The sequence below is a fragment of the Nylanderia fulva genome, unplaced genomic scaffold (assembly GCF_048542155.1).
Source record: "Nylanderia fulva isolate GAGA-0341 unplaced genomic scaffold, ASM4854215v1 Scaffold311, whole genome shotgun sequence".
Classification (NCBI taxonomy): domain Eukaryota; kingdom Metazoa; phylum Arthropoda; class Insecta; order Hymenoptera; family Formicidae; genus Nylanderia; species Nylanderia fulva.
The window spans coordinates 82,501-100,000 of NW_028190381.1; the positions used below are offsets into that span (position 1 = coordinate 82,501).

General features: G+C 52.4%; 1 non-coding gene and 2 pseudogenes across 1 annotated transcript; all 3 read left to right on the top strand.

The window, feature by feature from the left end:
• Positions 1 to 903: 903 nt before the first annotated feature.
• Positions 904 to 2,168, top strand: LOC114946015 (small subunit ribosomal RNA; annotated as a pseudogene).
• A 798-nt stretch (positions 2,169 to 2,966) lies between these two features.
• On the top strand, positions 2,967 to 3,121 carry LOC114941253 (5.8S ribosomal RNA). Its single transcript, XR_003821646.2, has one exon. It is a non-coding gene; the product is annotated as a 5.8S ribosomal RNA (ribosomal RNA).
• Positions 3,122 to 4,177: 1,056 nt separating this feature from the next.
• Positions 4,178 to 6,509, top strand: LOC146722451 (large subunit ribosomal RNA; annotated as a pseudogene).
• The last annotated feature ends 10,991 nt before the right edge of the window (positions 6,510 to 17,500 follow it).

Sequence of the window (17,500 nt, forward strand, 5' to 3'; positions counted from 1 at the left end):
CGCGAAAAACGGACTTGAAAGAATTTTCTAGCTCGCCCGGCGAAAGCAACACGCGCGACGGGGGACTTGGAATGAATTTCTCGCCACGCCCGCCGAAAAGCAACACAGCCGCCGAACGCGACTTGGAACAAGGAAAGGAATTTGTTGTCGCTCGCCCGCGCGAAAGAACACCGCCGCGAGGGGCGAACTTGGAAAAAAAAAAACCAAAAAAAAAAAAAAAAAAAAAGCGGCTGTGGCGGCAGGAGGTTCGCACCCGCCCTAAAAGAAAGCAACACGCAGCGATCGGAATCTTGGGGTACAGGGCGGGCGCGCGTGTATTGCCTGAGTGGTGTCGCCCCGGCAACGAAGAGCAAACACGCTTGGATCGGGGACTTGGGTGTACCGTGCGGCGCGTTGCCGCCGGATTGTGCCCCGGTGTCGCCCGCAACGAAAAAAGTACAACACGCCCCCGCAATCGGGGACTTGGAAAGAAAAAGAAAATTTCTCGCTCGCGGTGGCGAGCAACGCGCCGGGATGCGAAACCTTGCGCAGTTCCCGAGTTCATCTCGCTTCTTTTTGTACCGCTAACGAGCGAGGATAAAAGTCGCGCTTAGTAATGAGATTCGAGATTAATTAACTGAGGACGCATCGGGGGGAAAGTTGTATATTCGTGCAAAACACTCCGCTTCCGCCTTTAACCTTTTCGGGCATCCTCCTGCCCTGCATTGTACACCCCCCCACCCGTATCGGGTCCCGTAGATTAGAATATTAGATATTATTTTTAGATAGGAATCTCGCAGACTGGCATTCCGACGAGTTGGGGTAGCCAGGGAATAGAATTAGACGGGGGGGGAAGGAAATTAATTAGCAGATATCGTAATAAATCGTTTTTGTCGCGCGGGTCGTGACGGGAGCGTCGAGGAAAACGTCGAAAAAGTATACGAAACCTTTGTCGCCGAAACGATTTCAACGTTATGAAGCATGTGATGTGGACGTCCTACCGGTGGGCTTAGCCTTGCGAGGGGCGGCCCAACAATATCCCGTCGCGGTGCTCTTTACTGAGTGTCGAGTCGGGCCGGTACGTTTACTTTGAACAAATTAGAGTGCTTAAAGCAGGCTACCTTCGCCTGAATACTGCGTGCATGGAATAATGGAATAGGACCTCGGTTCTATTTTGTTGGTTTTCGGAACCCCGAGGTAATGATTAATAGGGACAGATGGGGGCATTCGTATTGCGACGTTAGAGGTGAAATTCTTGGATCGTCGCAAGACGGACAGAAGCGAAAGCATTTGCCAAAAATGTTTTCATTAATCAAGAACGAAAGTTAGAGGTTCGAAGGCGATCAGATACCGCCCTAGTTCTAACCATAAACGATGCCAGCTAGCGATCCGCCGAAGTTCCTCCGATGACTCGGCGGGCAGCTTCCGGGAAACCAAAGCTTTTGGGTTCCGGGGGAAGTATGGTTGCAAAGCTGAAACTTAAAGGAATTGACGGAAGGGCACCACCAGGAGTGGAGCCTGCGGCTTAATTTGACTCAACACGGGAAACCTCACCAGGCCCAGACACCGGAAGGATTGACAGATTGATAGCTCTTTCTTGATTCGGTGGGTGGTGGTGCATGGCCGTTCTTAGTTGGTGGAGCGATTTGTCTGGTTAATTCCGATAACGAACGAGACTCTAGCCTGCTAAATAGGCGTACCTTATGGTATCGCGAAGGCCCCCGGCTTCGGCTGGCGGGTTTTTACTACCAACGTACAAACAAATCTTCTTAGAGGGACAGGCGGCTTCTAGCCGCACGAGATTGAGCAATAACAGGTCTGTGATGCCCTTAGATGTTCTGGGCCGCACGCGCGCTACACTGAAGGAATCAGCGTGTGTTCCCTGGCCGAAAGGCCCGGGTAACCCGCTGAACCTCCTTCGTGCTAGGGATTGGGGCTTGCAATTGTTCCCCATGAACGAGGAATTCCCAGTAAGCGCGAGTCATAAGCTCGCGTTGATTACGTCCCTGCCCTTTGTACACACCGCCCGTCGCTACTACCGATTGAATGATTTAGTGAGGTCTTCGGACTGGTGCGCGGCAATGTCTCGGCATTGCCGATGTTGCCGGGAAGATGACCAAACTTGATCATTTAGAGGAAGTAAAAGTCGTAACAAGGTTTCCGTAGGTGAACCTGCGGAAGGATCATTAACGTTCCGGAGGTCCTGCTCTGCGTCGAGAGTCCTCTCTTTTGGGAGAGACGCGCGCTCGCAGCAGTCGGCGACTGAATGGACGCGCTGAAAAGGCGCTCTCAGAGAAAAAAAAATAACGGATTTGACGGAATTTGTTGTTGTGTTTTGATATAACGACGGACGCCGTCGCGCCTCTCTGACCGAAAGTAGTCGGCAAGCAGAGCAGCGCGCCCGGCGGTGTTCGACGACGATTCGGAGCGAGACGCTTCGCGATCACGCTCGTGTGTGTGCCATTCTCCGGCCACACACACACAGAGCGTCGATTCGGCGTTGAGCGCGAACCGGTGGTAACCTATGCCCGCGCACGCGTGTGTGCAGCACCCACGACGTTCGTCGACGCGCGCCCTCCCCGTTGTCGCGGGGCAGCGGTCAGCGTGCCGAGAACACACGGTGTGCGACCGCGAGTGCCGAGCGAGAGGACCCCCATATATTATTATAATATATATATAACACAGAGAAGGGATCGATGATATTTCGACCAATCTGTCAACTGTGTCGGTCCGACGGTTTCTTCAAAGAGCTTCCGCCCCGGCTCTCCCGTTGCGGGAGAGACGCTCCGAACGAGAAACACACAACTCTATCTTTGTGCCGTAGCCTTCCCTGGCGGGAGGCGGCGGTCCGCGCGCGTCCTCGGACGCGCGCGGACAGGCTGATCGAAGAGCCACCACGATTATTCTCTCTCTCTCGTCCGAGAGAAGAGACCACGATGGTTGAACGAGAAGCGCGTTTCTTCGCGAACGCAAAAATTTCGAACGATTACCCTGAACGGTGGATCACTTGGCTCGTGGGTCGATGAAGAACGCAGCTAATTGCGCGTCAACTTGTGAACTGCAGGACACATGAACATCGACATTTCGAACGCACATTGCGGTCCACGGATACAATTCCCGGACCACGCCTGGCTGAGGGTCGTTTTAGTACCCCTAAACTGCTATGCGCCCGAAAAGCGCGCACGGCCACGACGCGGGCGACCAGAGAATGGCGCGCGCGTCGCCTGTGCCCTGTGCAACGCTTACAATGGGCGTACGAGCGATCGTTGGACGTTCGCCCGAGGTGTCTGTGCCGCGCCGACCGGCCGCGGTGCAAATCCTGGCGTCGTCTGAAATGACACACCGAAATAATAATAATGAGGAGGAGAAGCGCACAAGCGTGTAAAACGTTGGCGAACGCGCGCCCAGAGAATGCTGCGCGAATTAAGAGGGGGAGCGTGTTTGTGTATCCAAGTCGTGTGTGTACGCGAGAGCCGAGGAGAAATGGGATGAGAGTAAGAGCGCGCGCGAAGGGAGCAACAAACGGCCAAAAAAAGGGTCAGGACGGTGAATGGCACCGCTTTCCCTAGAGCGGCGCGTGCGTCGTTGTCTCCCGAAAGTAGGTAGCGCTTGTCTCACCGTCTCTCCTCTCCGTACATCACACAGACTGACCGGACTGCTCTCGCACTCTGTGCCGCGTCTCTCGGTGCGATAGCGCTCGCGCGTCTTATGCCGAGGCGCCCTTGCCCGCACACATAACGGTATTACGGAGAAATATACGGCGCGTCGTCGTCCGGCGGAGAGAGCATTCGTAATCCTTTACCTCTTTACGGAGAAGGGTTTTGAATCGCGAGCCGACCGCGTGTCCGAGTCCACGAAATTTTCGTAAAGCGAAAAAAGGGGACCGGCGCGCCGCGTCGTGTACTCGTCGAATCGATTCCGCCCGAATTTCGTATATAAAAGAGAAGGGAGAGCCGAGAATCTCGAACCCCGCGATATATCGTCTCCATTACCACCAACGAGTGTGTGTGCGGTTAGCGCCCCGGCGATTTGCCTTCTCGCGTATTTCGTGTGCTGCCGCTGCTGCTCTCTCGTTCGACGCTCTCTCTCTCTCCCTCTTATAATATATATTATAGAGGAGAGACGACGATGAGCGACGCGGAGGAGGCAAACGGCTACGAAAACTCACTATGCGACGACCTCAGAGCAGGCGAGATTACCCGCTGAATTTAAGCATATTATTAAGCGGAGGAAAAGAAACTAACCAGGATTTCCTTAGTAGCGGCGAGCGAACAGGAAAGAGCCCAGCACCGAATCCCGCGGTTCCGCCGCAGGGAAATGTGGTGTTTGGGAGGATCCGCTTATCCCGAGGTGCCGCGTCGCGTCCAAGTCCATCTTGAATGGGGCCACTTACCCGTAGAGGGTGCCAGGCCCGTAGCGACCGGTGCGCGCCTCGGGAGGATCTCTCCTTAGAGTCGGGTTGCTTGAGAGTGCAGCTCTAAGTGGGTGGTAAACTCCATCTAAGGCTAAATACGACCACGAGACCGATAGCGAACAAGTACCGTGAGGGAAAGTTGAAAAGAACTTTGAAGAGAGAGTTCAAGAGTACGTGAAACCGTTCAGGGGTAAACCTAAGAAACCCAAAAGATCGAACGGGGAGATTCATCGTCAGCGGCGCTGGCTTCGCGTCGGTCGGCGATGTCCCGCGGAGTCCTTGCGGCTCGCGCGCGGGCACGCTACCGTGCGCCGATGTCCGGCGCTCGTCGTCGTGCACTTCTCCCCAAGTAGAACGTCGCGACCCGCTGGGTGTCGGTCTACGGCCCGGGTGCGGTGTCTGTCGCGTCGCCGGTAAAACGGCACGCGACAAACCCTCGGTCGCCCGGCCGGCTGCTCGGCGGTACGCGCAAGGTATCAGGCCGCACTATTCACGGTGCGTCGAGACCGTCGCAAGCGCGCGCCACGGTACTCGGAGGTTACGGACTTCGCGCCGTCCCCGGTCCTGGCCCGCTGTTGGTTACAGTACGGTACACCTTCGACAGGCCTGCGAACGTCTCCCGCGGTCTCGCGGGAGACCGATACCGGTCGGCGACGCTACTGCTTTGGGTACTCTTAGGACCCGTCTTGAAACACGGACCAAGGAGTCTAACATGTACGCGAGTCATTGGGACTTGTCGCGAGACCTAAAGGCGTAATGAAAGTGAAGGTCGGCCCTGGCCGTCGACCTAGGGAGGATGGGCCGCGTCGCGATGCGGCCTCGCACTCCCGGGGCGTCTCGTTCTCATCGCGAGAAGAGGCGCACCCAGAGCGTACACGTTGGGACCCGAAAGATGGTGAACTATGCCTGGTCAGGACGAAGTCAGGGGAAACCCTGATGGAGGTCCGTAGCGATTCTGACGTGCAAATCGATCGTCGGAACTGGGTATAGGGGCGAAAGACTAATCGAACCATCTAGTAGCTGGTTCCCTCCGAAGTTTCCCTCAGGATAGCTGGCACTCGGCCGTTCCGCACGGAACGCGCGCGAGTCTCATCTGGTAAAGCGAATGATTAGAGGCCTTGGGGCCGAAACGACCTCAACCTATTCTCAAACTTTAAATGGGTGAGATCTCTGGCTCTCTTGAATTATGAAGCCACGAGCATCTTCGGATCAGAGTGCCAAGTAGGCCATTTTTGGTAAGCAGAACTGGCGCTGTGGGATGAACCAAACGCAGAGTTAAGGCGCCCAACTCGACGCTCATGGGACACCATGAAAGGCGTTGGTTGCTTAAGACAGCAGGACGGTGGCCATGGAAGTCGAAAACCGCTAAGGAGTGTGTAACAACTCACCTGCCGAAGCAACTAGCCCAGAAAATGGATGGCGCTGAAGCGTCGAGCCTATACTCTGCCGTCAGCGGCAAGTGGAGCGGCAACCGGGAGCGGGCGTTAGTCTTCTCTCGCGTCGTCACGAAGCCCTGACGAGTAGGAGGGTCGCGACGGTGAGCGCAGAAGGGTCTGGGCGCGAGCCTGCCTGGAGCCGCCGTCGGTGCAGATCTTGGTGGTAGTAGCAAATACTCCAGCGAGGCCCTGGAGGACTGACGTGGAGAAGGGTTTCGTGTGAACAGCCGTTGCACACGAGTCAGTCGATCCTAAGCCCTAGGAGAAATCCTATGTCAATGACGGCGTACAATATACTCGAGTGTCGAGAAATAATAATAAATATTATACGAAAGACACACGCCCGTCGGGCGAAAGGGAATCCGGTTCCTATTCCGGAACCCGGCAGCGGAACCGCATACAATTCGGGCCCTCGTAAGAGTGTTCGTCGGGGTAACCCAAAATGACCTGGAGACGCCGTCGGGAGATCCGGGAAGAGTTTTCTTTTCTGTATAAGCGTTCGAGTTCCCTGGAAACCTCTAGCAGGGAGATAGGGTTTGGAACGCGAAGAGCACCGCAGTTGCGGCGGTGTCCGGATCTTCCCCTCGGACCTTGAAAATCCAGGAGAGGGCCACGTGGAGGTGTCGCGCCGGTTCGTACCCATATCCGCAGCAGGTCTCCAAGGTAAAGAGCCTCTAGTCGATAGAATAATGTAGGTAAGGGAAGTCGGCAAATTGGATCCGTAACTTCGGAATAAGGATTGGCTCTGAGGAGCGGGGCGTGTCGGGCTTGGTCGGGAAGCGGGTCTGGCTGACGTGCCGGGCCTGGGCGAGGTGAACGGTCGGCGTTCTCGCGCCGGTCCCGGGATCCGAGCTCGGTCCCGTGCCTTGGCCTCCCGCGGATCTTCCTTGCTGCGAGGCTTCCGTGGCGGCGCGAGCCGTCGTGGTCGTCCTCTTCGGCCGCCATTCAACGCTCAGCTCAGAACTGGCACGGACTAGGGGAATCCGACTGTCTAATTAAAACAAAGCATTGCGATGGCCCTCGCGGGTGTTGACGCAATGTGATTTCTGCCCAGTGCTCTGAATGTCAACGTGAAAAAATTCAAGCAAGCGCGGGTAAACGGCGGGAGTAACTATGACTCTCTCGGGGGAGTAACTATGACTCTCTCGGGGGAGTAACTATGACTCTCTCGGTCCTCAAAGCAACACGCCGCGATGGTACTTAGAGAGAGTCGTAGTTGGGTCGTGATGCGCCAACGAAGTCCTCTAGTAAGGACCTTCAGCCTCTCACGTCCAAGTTGTACCCCACCTCCTCGTGGTCACTCCCGGGCAACGTCCCCACCATAGCAAGACGGTACGGTGGGCGACGGCTAACGGGTGTACAGCGCCGATCAAATTAGCACGCTCGGAACTCGCCAAGCTGGCGCATCAGGGATTACTTGTTAGGCCTGTCATCGGCCGAAAAGGCGAAGCGAAGAAAGGAATCAAATGGCGTAAGCCATCATGGGGGAACAAATTATTCTGTGAAAAAGGGAAATTGCTGTCCCAGAATTGGGAAACTAACCCCCAGCTCGCCTTTTCTCTTCTTCCAAGCCGGCTCTTTGTAGTCCGGGTATACCTTGTGCAATCAGACACCAAAGAAACCATCGGGGTGAGGAGCAGCCTAGAGTGCCCAGAGTTTGTTTGCGGAAATCAAAAGCAACACACCGCAAACTAATTTATAACCGTCGGGGTGAGGTGCAGCCCACGATTGCCCGACCGTCGTCTTGGCTCCAGGCGACGGTCTATTCAGGAGCAAATATGGATAGTGAAATAGAAAAAGCCTCGGAGGCGGACGACCCCGAGAACGCTTCTGGCGGGGCGGACGCTGCCTATGTGGCGAAAAGGCGAGGAAGCGCGAGCGGCGCCCGAGTCCCAAGGGCGCCGTCGGACGGGCGATGGGACCCAATACCCATTCGGGTTACCCAGCCCTTGACCATCCAAGGAAGTACAGATGCAGTCATGGACTGCCCAAAATGTTTGGAGAACAGTAGAAGTATCAGTTGCATTGGTGCAAAGCAGCTGAACGCACACTTTCTAGAACAACATCCAGATGTGCATGTCAATTGGGAGTGCGAGAAATGTCGGGAAGTCTTTCCGAAAATCCATTCATGGCGCTGTCATTACCCTAAGTGCAGGGGTAAAAAGGTCAATCCAGCGGCCGAGTACAAATGCGAGAACTGTAAGTTGAGCTTCGAATCAAGGATTGGGCTCTCGCAACATGAAAGGTTTGCTCACCCGAAAATAAGGAATACAAAGAGAGCAGCCGAGGCTGAAAAACCAGCCGAAAAGAGTGGCAGAAAGTTAACCGTGTGGACTGCGGATGAGATGGAGCGGCTCGAACAACTCAATCTAAGGTTCCAAGACGAGCGAAACATTAACATCAGGTTGATGGAATTTTTCCCGGGTAAAACTAATAAGCAAATAAGCGATGCAAGACGTCGACTGAAACCGGCCGTTGTACCGGCCCCACAACCTGATGTAGCTCCACGGCAGCCAGAATTGGCTGCTGTAGTCGAAGTTCCTAGAACGCAGAACAAATCTCCGGCGCGAAGTGCAGCGCCGGAGCAATTATCCTTTGAAGGCGAGGATTGGAGAGAGAGTGTGCTGGCGGAAATCGAAGCGGAAAGTAAACTGAAAGGCGTATGAACAACCATGGTTGCAAGACTGGTCTCGTTAGCAAATAAAAGAACGACCAGTGAGGATATTGACTTGCTCTGCAACGAGATAACAGAATGCCTGAATAAAAACAAGGGAGTACATAAAGATTCCAGAAAACGTAGGAATCGAAAAACCAAAAGCCGTCCGCCAAACAGGATGGAGAAGAGGCGCTTCGCCTTTGCAAAATGCCAGGAGCTAATGAATAACTGTCCAAGGAAGCTGGCAGATGCCGTGGCCGCCAATGACCTATCGCTTATACAATTGCGTCAATTGCCCGAGATGGCGAAAATTAAAGAATTGTACACCAATCTATGGGGTTTGCCCGGCCCCCAGCAAGAACCAATCGGTGTTGCAGACGCCGAGGTTCCGCTGAGAGATATCTTCCTACCAATAAAGCCAAAGGAAGTGCAGGACAAAATCAGACGCATTGCCAACTCTTCAGCTGTTGGTTTAGATAAGATTGAAAAGGCTGACTTGAAAGGAAAAGGCATCAGTATTGTTTTGGCTAAGTTCTTCAATCTCCTGCTCCTAAAAGAGGCTTATCCAATAGCTTGGAAGCAGAATCGCACTACCCTTATACCTAAAGCGAGTAAAGATCTCTCGGATGTTAAAAACTGGAGGCCTATAACTATCTCCTCAATGTTAAGCAGAATATTTTCATCGCTGCTGGACCGTCGCATACGCGAGGTCATTCAACAGACGCTAAGACAGAAAGGCTTTACTAAAGAGAATGGCTGTTTTACGAACACTAGACTACTTAGTGCAGCCATTAGTGAAGCAAAAGCGTCGGGCGGTGTTTTCACCGTCCTGGATATATCGAAAGCATTCGATACTATCCCACACAAGGCCATCTATTGGGCATTAATAAGAAAAGGAATCCCGGCCAAAGTGGCAAATTACATCGTGAACATGTACAGTGGTTGCAAGACCACTATAAAGGCTAGAAGTGACGGGGTGCCGATCGAATTAAAGAGAGGTGTCAAGCAAGGCGATCCCCTGTCACCCACCTTGTTTAACTTGGTGATTGAGCCTATAATTGAAATGGTGCAAGAAAACACCGTAGGTGTTAAAGTCGAGGAGCGCAATTTGGCAGCAATGGCATTCGCTGATGATATGGTACTCTTAGCACAAGACCGACAAACGTCCATCGGTCAGATCAACTCGGTCTATACCGAGCTAAGAAAGCGTGGTATGGCGCTTTCTATTGAGAAATGCTTCGCCTTCGAGTACGTACCAAGACCAAAAACCTGGTACATTAGAGACCCGGAGATGGTCGTAAGAGGAACCCCGATTCCATATGGAGAACCAGATAAAGCCTTTAGATATCTAGGTGCAACAGCCACACCTTGGAGAGGCCTGATCGAGGGTTCAGAGCTCCATACGATTCAGGGAGTCATAGAGAGGGTGAAGGCGCTCCCTATTAAGCCAATGCAGAAGATACTTCTGTTGCGCACGTACCTGCTGCCCAGATTCACCTATGGGTTGGTAATGCGTCCGCCATCCAAAGAGACGCTGAAAAACATTGACATAGCCATTAGAAGCGGTGTTAAACAGATCTTACATCTGCATGAGACCACAAATAGTGCCTTCCTATACACGCCTATGAAGGAAGGAGGACTTGGTCTTCTCGAGACACTTCCCATGGTCTATCTGGCAGCACTCAGGAACGCCGCGAAAGCGGCCGCATCTGACGATATACTCGTCCGAAAAGTTATCTGTAATGAAGCATCGCAAAAAGTGCACAAGTCTTACGCTGCAGCGCTGCGACTATCTTGGCCAGCGTCCATCAAGCAGATAGAGGAAAGGAAGAGACAAATTAAGAACAATTACAGGCAGGAGTGGGCGCAATTAATTGCGCAAGGACAAGGGGTCCAAGACTTTGGCCAAGAACCACTCAGTAATGCATGGCTATTTTGTAGCAATCTGTTACGCTCCTCGCGTCTTATAGACGCGATTAAAATGCGAACCAACAATTATCCTACACGCATGACTATGCGAAGAGCGCACGATAATGTAGACACCGTCTGCCGGGCTTGTGGCGAGGCAGACGAGACATTAGGTCATATACTTGGTCAATGTAGTGCAACCAAGACAAAACGCATAAAGCGTCATAATGAGATAGTAAACCTCCTGAAAGATCGTCTCTCTGTGAACAACAGAGTTATAGTGGAACCCACTATAGAACTTCATGGCGAAAGATTCAAACCCGACCTCGTCATTTTGAATGAGGAACGGGCTCTCGTGCTCGACGTTACGGTCCGGTACGAGAACAGGAACTTTCTAGCAGAAGCAGCCAGAGAGAAGGTGGATAAATACAAAGACATCTCTAATAAATTAAAGGACAACTTTAACGTCCCTACCTCGAGAGTAGTGCCTATTGTCGTTGGCTCAAGAGGAGCTTTACCAACTGAAACAGTATTGGAATTAAAGCAGCTAAAAATAAAGAAAGAGGACTGGCTAACCATGTCCCTTATAGCTCTAAGAAGCTCAATCGAGATCGCAAATGCATTCATGGATAAATAACCTGTCTCAATGTGCTCACAGTACAAACTAATTTAAAATTTAACTTATAACGAAGATGCTAACCTGAGGCATCGGAGTTGGCCGGCCTTGCAACGTGGGAGAAGCGGAAGTGATTCCCGCCACCGCGGCGAGCCGAGCCCTGGCACGTTTATTGCTGTTTTAACTTATAATAATAATTTATTTGCTTATTTATTTATTTATCTAATTTAATAATGTTTTACCCATTTACACTCATCTAAGCGGGTGAATGATCCGACACGGTTACTGGAAACCTACTCCGGGAAGTATGCCCGCTACGCGGGCGCAGGTTTAGCCAAATGCCTCGTCATCTAACTAGTGACGCGCATGAATGGATTAACGAGATTCCCACTGTCCCTATCTACTGGCGAGGTGGCCATGCCTCTTGTCTCGGCTGCAATGTTGCACCAGGGGCGGGGTGGGCATATGAGCTCCTCTTTGTATCGTGGGAAGGCGCCGCTTTTGCGGGAGCCCAAGTGTTCAATCCATCATACTAGAACAGGGATAACTAACTGATGCCGGCGTCGGCGATTCGCCAGGCTAAGCGGCAAGATGCGCACAAAGTGGCTAATGAGGATATGCTGCAACCAATGCTGCAGCTGAAGAAGAGCTGGCAACTGGGTCCAGAAGGACCGTAGATTGACACGGACCAAAAACTCGTAGGAGGGGTGAATACCGAAATCCTGATGGCATGGCTTGCCTGCCGGCCTCGGAGAGGTATACCCCTCTGAACCTGAATGCTCCTAGGCACGAGCTCCTGACTGGCTAAGCGGAAACGTATGTTTTAAAAGGGCCGATGCGTCCCACTGTGGGTCCCGAAAGGGACGAGGTATCCACAGTCGGTGACTGCGAGGCTCATCCCTGGCCGGTCTCGAGTTCGACGGAGCATTCAAAGAGCATTGAGCTCGCCACCGTGGTAATACCTCCTGCAGTGGTGAGCAAAGTGCTGAATGGCCAAGGCGCGTGGTGTTCACATAACACCGCGCGTCTGGCCTTTTTTTATGAGAAAATTTTCGTCATTTTCTTTTATTTTGCTTTTGCCGCTCTTCTCCAAGAGAAATTTCTATTTCTATGTACTATAACGACCAACGTGCATTAACTCAGCACCTACCACCTATTGCGAGCACGTATACTCGGACGCCACAAATATGCCACGACCATCCTGGCATATGTCGCTGTGCGCTAAGCGTGACGCTGACCCTGCGACACCGGGCTAAGCAAAATGCTGACCCCGCGACAGCAGGCGAAGCAAAACGCTGTTCTCGCGACACTGCATCTTGCTGTGAGGCTCAACGTCTCGCTGGCTCCCGGCGCAGGGTCCGATTCGGCGGGTCTTCGTTGCCTGGACAAGGCGATACCGCCTTCGGACTTTGTCCGAATTTAGAAAGCAACACGCCGCGGTCGGACTTTGTCCGATTCATTAAAAGCAACACGCCGCGATCGGGCTTTGTTGCTTTTTCAAAAGCAACACGCCGCGATCGGGCTTTGTTGCTTCTTTAAAGGCAACACGCCGTGATCGAACTTAATGCGGATTGCGAAAGCAACACGCCGCGGTCTGGCTTTGTCCAGGCTTCGAAAGCAACACGCCGCGGTCGGACTTTGTCCGAAATTTAAAGCAACACGCCGCGGTCGGACTTTGTCCGAAATTTAAAGCAACACGCCGCGCTCGGACTTTGTCCGATTCAAAAAAGCAACACGCCGCGCTCGGACTTTGTCCGATTTAAAAGCAACACGCCGCGTTGACACTTGGGCTCTGCGCGGAACGGCGCGGGCCGATTTAAATGTGCGTTTCGCGGGGCGCTGTGCGAGCAGCGCTTCGCGGGACATTATGCGGTAAGCAGAACGCTGCCTGGAGCTCCTATGCCTGCCCTGTTTCTCGGGGCAACACGCCGCGAGGAGACTTGTCTTCTCAAAGCAACACGCCGGAGTAAATAACATCATAGCTCCTGAGTCAGGGGTGTGGTCACTTTGTGGCGCTCCCTCCTCCGAAATAACCATGCCACCCATGAGGACGCCCGGGTGTCACTGCTTTGCTAATCTTGCATCGCGCAGGAGATGCTGAGCAGGTAAGCCCGGGGTCTGGGGTGGCTTATGGTTGGGTCGTTGATGCGATGCAGACCTCTCGTTAGGTCCTTCAGCCTCTCACGTGCCCTTTGGATTCGGCAGGGAGGGAGTGCTGCGGGCGCAAGATGCGTAACGTATAGCCTCCCTTGCGTCTTGTCAATGCCTACCTCCTCGTGGTCTCGCTGGTAACGTTGTGCTTCTAGCACAACGGCTAAGTGGTGTTGGCGCCGCATGCACACTCGGCAGCCGAACATCAGGCAATGCCATAACCGCAATATGAGAGTGCATGTGGGAAGAAATAAATGCGGACCCACAGGTCAACCAACCAGCACAACACCCAGAGCTGAGCCGCTGTTGGACGTGGGGTGTGTTATAGCGGAACCCCGAAGCCAAGGTGGGAGACAGCGTGCCGAGGGCTGCATGGTCGTGGGGGTGGTACACGGCCGTGAACGATTCCCGTAGGGCACCTGGCGCAACCCTGCGGTAAATAAGTCGCCTTACTCGGGTACTGGGGGCTCTGCCTGAGTGGACCTTGCGACTCGCCAGAATCGTGGGACTTATTATGGAGAAAAATTTACAAACAAATACATTAAAACAGAGATACACGACGACGACAATGGCACAAAAAATGGATAAAGAGAAGGATAAGGAACTGGACCCTTTTGAGAGAAGGGAGTCCATTCCCAGATCGCCGCCGTCTGCCAAAATGGTGGTGGCTGGAGGAGCGGGCAGGCCTTGCTCAACTCCGCTGGAAGCAGGGCGTAGAGGCGTACGACTCCCCAGCTGAGAGGAGGGAGGACGGCAAGGCCGCATGGCACAAGGATTCTGAGAGAGGCCGACGAGGTATTCGTTTTTCCTGGCCCCAGCGCGCCAAAGGCCGTAGAAGGAAAAGGAACGGAGGACGCTAACAAGGAGTTCTTAGCTCCTGGAGACGCGGAAGTGTTTGGAAGAAACAGGAGTGATAGTGTGACGAGCAAGGCGAGTGATGTGAGTGTGAGTGCGAAGCGAAAACGAGTGAATGAGGGGGAGAATGAGAGCGTTGCGGAAGTGAGTGAGATAGCGTGCATGAGAGTAATTGGTGCGAGGCTCCGTAAATTTCTGTTTACGGAGACAAACAAAATTTCAAAGAGTGCGAGTGAGAAAATATTGGACATTGTGGGAGAATATGAGGAACAGATGATGAAAATGTTGTGCAAGAATGAGAGAATACAGGGGAAACTGGATGAGTGTATGCGTCGAGCGAGTCGGTATTTAGCCTACGGCGGAAGCGGAATGAGCTATGCGAGCGTGAGTGCGAAAAAGGTTGAAAAGAGCGTGATTGAAAAGGTACAGGAAGTGAATGTGAAGACGAGTACGAAAGAGAAGAGTTATGCGGTAATAGTGAAAGCGAATGATGCAAGTGCGAGTGTGACAAGTGAGGAAGTAAAGGAGAGAATGATGAAGCATGTGAGCAAGTCACTGAATGTGCGTGTAAAAGCGGTAAGGAAAGTGAGGAATGGAGGAGTAGCGATTGAAACGATGAGCGAGAGTGAGTTGAAAAGAATAAGAGAGTGTGGTCAGTTTAAGAATGCTGGCCTAAAGGTTGAGCTGCCTCGCAAGATAGGCCCAAAGATCATCTTGTACGATGTGCCGAATGATATGGCGAGTGAAGTGTTAATGAGAGAAATGTATGAGAGAAGCTTGAAAGGGCGAGTGGATGAGAGAGTATTCATGGAACGTGTGCGTGTTGTCAGTAGGAATGCGAAGAAAGATGCAACCTGCGGAAATGTGATATTAGAAGTTACGAGTACAATAAGGAATGTGCTCTGTAATGACGGACGAGTGTTCGTGCATTGGAAGGCCTTTAGGGTGAAAGAGTTTTTCAGTGTGCTGAGGTGCCACAAGTGCTTTGCATTTGGGCACATGATGCGGCAATGCACCGAAAAGGAAAGACTGTGCCAAAAATGTGGATGTGTGGGACACATGATGAGAGATTGTAAGAAGGAAAGTGTGTGTAGAAACTGTAAGCTGAAAGGGAGCAAATGTGATCACTCGGTCCTGTCCGAAGTGTGCCCGGAATACGTGAGAGCGTTAGAGAGGGAGAAAGCGAGAATAAATGACGAATGAATGGTGCGTGAATGTAGTGCAGTATAACTGCCAGAGAGCGTATGCGGTTATGTGTGATCTGGGTGAGATGATGCGCGAACGTCGGGTGAGTGTAGCACTGCTGCAAGAACCGTACGAAAGGCATGGACGCGTGGTGGGCTTGCCCATAGGTATGGATGTGATTGTTAGCGAGAGTGGGATGGTCAAAGCAGCAGTGGTAGTGAATGACTCTAGGTTGGATGTGATGTGTGTGAGAGAATGTACGAATGAGCTTGGAGTGTGCGTGTGATTGAAGGGGGACTTTGGAGAGATGTATGTGGTGTCCGTGTACTGCCGGTACGGTAAGAGCATCGAGCCGTACTTGGCGTACATGGACAGAGTATGTGAGACAGCCAGGGGAAAGCGTCTGATAGGTATGGATGCGAATGCCGTCTCTCCCTTGTGGTATAGCAAGGGTGAGGGAGGCAGCAGAGAAAGTGAAGCGCGTGGAAGAGTGATTGAGGAATGAATGATTGCGAACGGGATGAACGTGTTAAATGAACCAAGTGAGTTTTACACGTTCAGCGGGCCGAATGGGGAAAGTGACATCGACGTCACTCTCGTGAACGGCGTGCATGGAGGGTGCCGGTATGAGTGGGAGGTAAAGCCTGACTGGGGAGTGAGTGACCATAACGTGTTATTAATACGTATGGTATACAGAGAAAATGCGAGTACGAATGAGGACATGTGTAGATGGGTGTGCAAGGACGTAGACTGGGAAGGGTATATGTGTGATATGCGAGAGAGCGCGTTAGAGGATGCAGCGAGCGCTATAGACGAAACGGATGCGCAGAGCTGTGTAGAGCGAATGATGAAATGGATCCATAATGCGAATGATAGATGGATGAAGAGGTGTAAACCTGTGCATGCTAGGAAGCTTGTGTGGTGGACGGACGAGCTTGAGGGGCTGAAGAAAGCTGTAGAAAGGAGCAGACGTGCCTACCAGCGCGCAAGGAAGAGGAAAGGAAGCAGAGTGGAAGGAAGAATGAATGAATACAAGAATGTTTTGCGGGAGTATAAGGAGAAAATGCGAAGAGTGAAAGAGGAGAATTGGAAGCGATTTGTGTGTGAGACTGGGAACATGGATCCATGGAGTGATGTGTATAAGGTGTGCATGGGAAAGCGTGACAGGGTAAGATTGAGTGGCATAAAAGTGGGTGATAGAATGACGAGCACATGGAAAGAAAGTGTGGATGCGTTAATGGAGAGATTCTTCCCGGCAGCGCGGACGAGCGCGGAGATGGAGGCTGGAGGAGGCGTGAGTGAGGAAGAAAGGCAGTTTGAATGGAGCGAAGTGGATGTGGCGGTGAAATCGATGAAAGTGGGAAAGGCACCTGGTATGGATGGTGTAAGTACGGAGATGTTGCGAGCGATTTGGCGTGCTGTCCCGGTATGGATGAAAAGGATGTATGATGTATGCCTGAGTACAGCGTGTTTCCCCCCGGCGTGGAAGACTGCGCGGGTGGTAGTTCTGTTAAAGTCCCCTGAGAAACCTAGGTCGGACCCTGGGTCGTACAGGCCCATTTGCCTGCTGTCCGTGCTGGGGAAAGTGTTGGAGCGAATGATGGTTGGAAGACTCGAGCGAACGATGTGTGGAAGAATGTGTGACGCCCAGTACGGATTTGTTAGGAACCAATCGACCGAGGATGCGTGGAATCGAGTGCATGAATGGGTGAATGGGTCGGAGAGAAAGTACGTGCTAGGAGTGTTCGTGGATTTTAAGGGAGCGTTTGACAACCTAGAGTGGGAATGTGTGATCAAGAAACTGCGTGAAGTTGAATGTGAAGAGATTGAATTGTGGAAGAGCTACTTCAGCGGCAGGCGTGTATGTATGACGGGTGCATGTGATACAGTGTGGAAGGAAGTACAGCGTGGCTGCCCGCAGGGCTCCATCTGCGGCCCATTTATATGGAACCTAATGATGGATGAACTGTTGTGGCGGCTACGCGAGAATGAATGTAAGGTGGTTGCGTACGCGGATGACCTGCTGTTGATTGTAGAAGGACAGAGCCGAGCGGAGTTGGAGAGAAAGGGTACGGAGTGAATGAGAATGGTGTACGAATGGGGATTAAAAGTAGGTGTGAGTGTATCTGAGAATAAGACTGTGATGATGCTGATAAAAGGTAGTATGGCTGGGACGAGGCCTCCCAATGTACGTGTGAATGATAAATGCGTGAGGTATGCGAGAAGTGTGAGATATCTGGGTGTCTGGGTGAGTGAAAGAATGAACTTCAGGTTGCATCTGGAGTGTCTGAGAAAGAAAT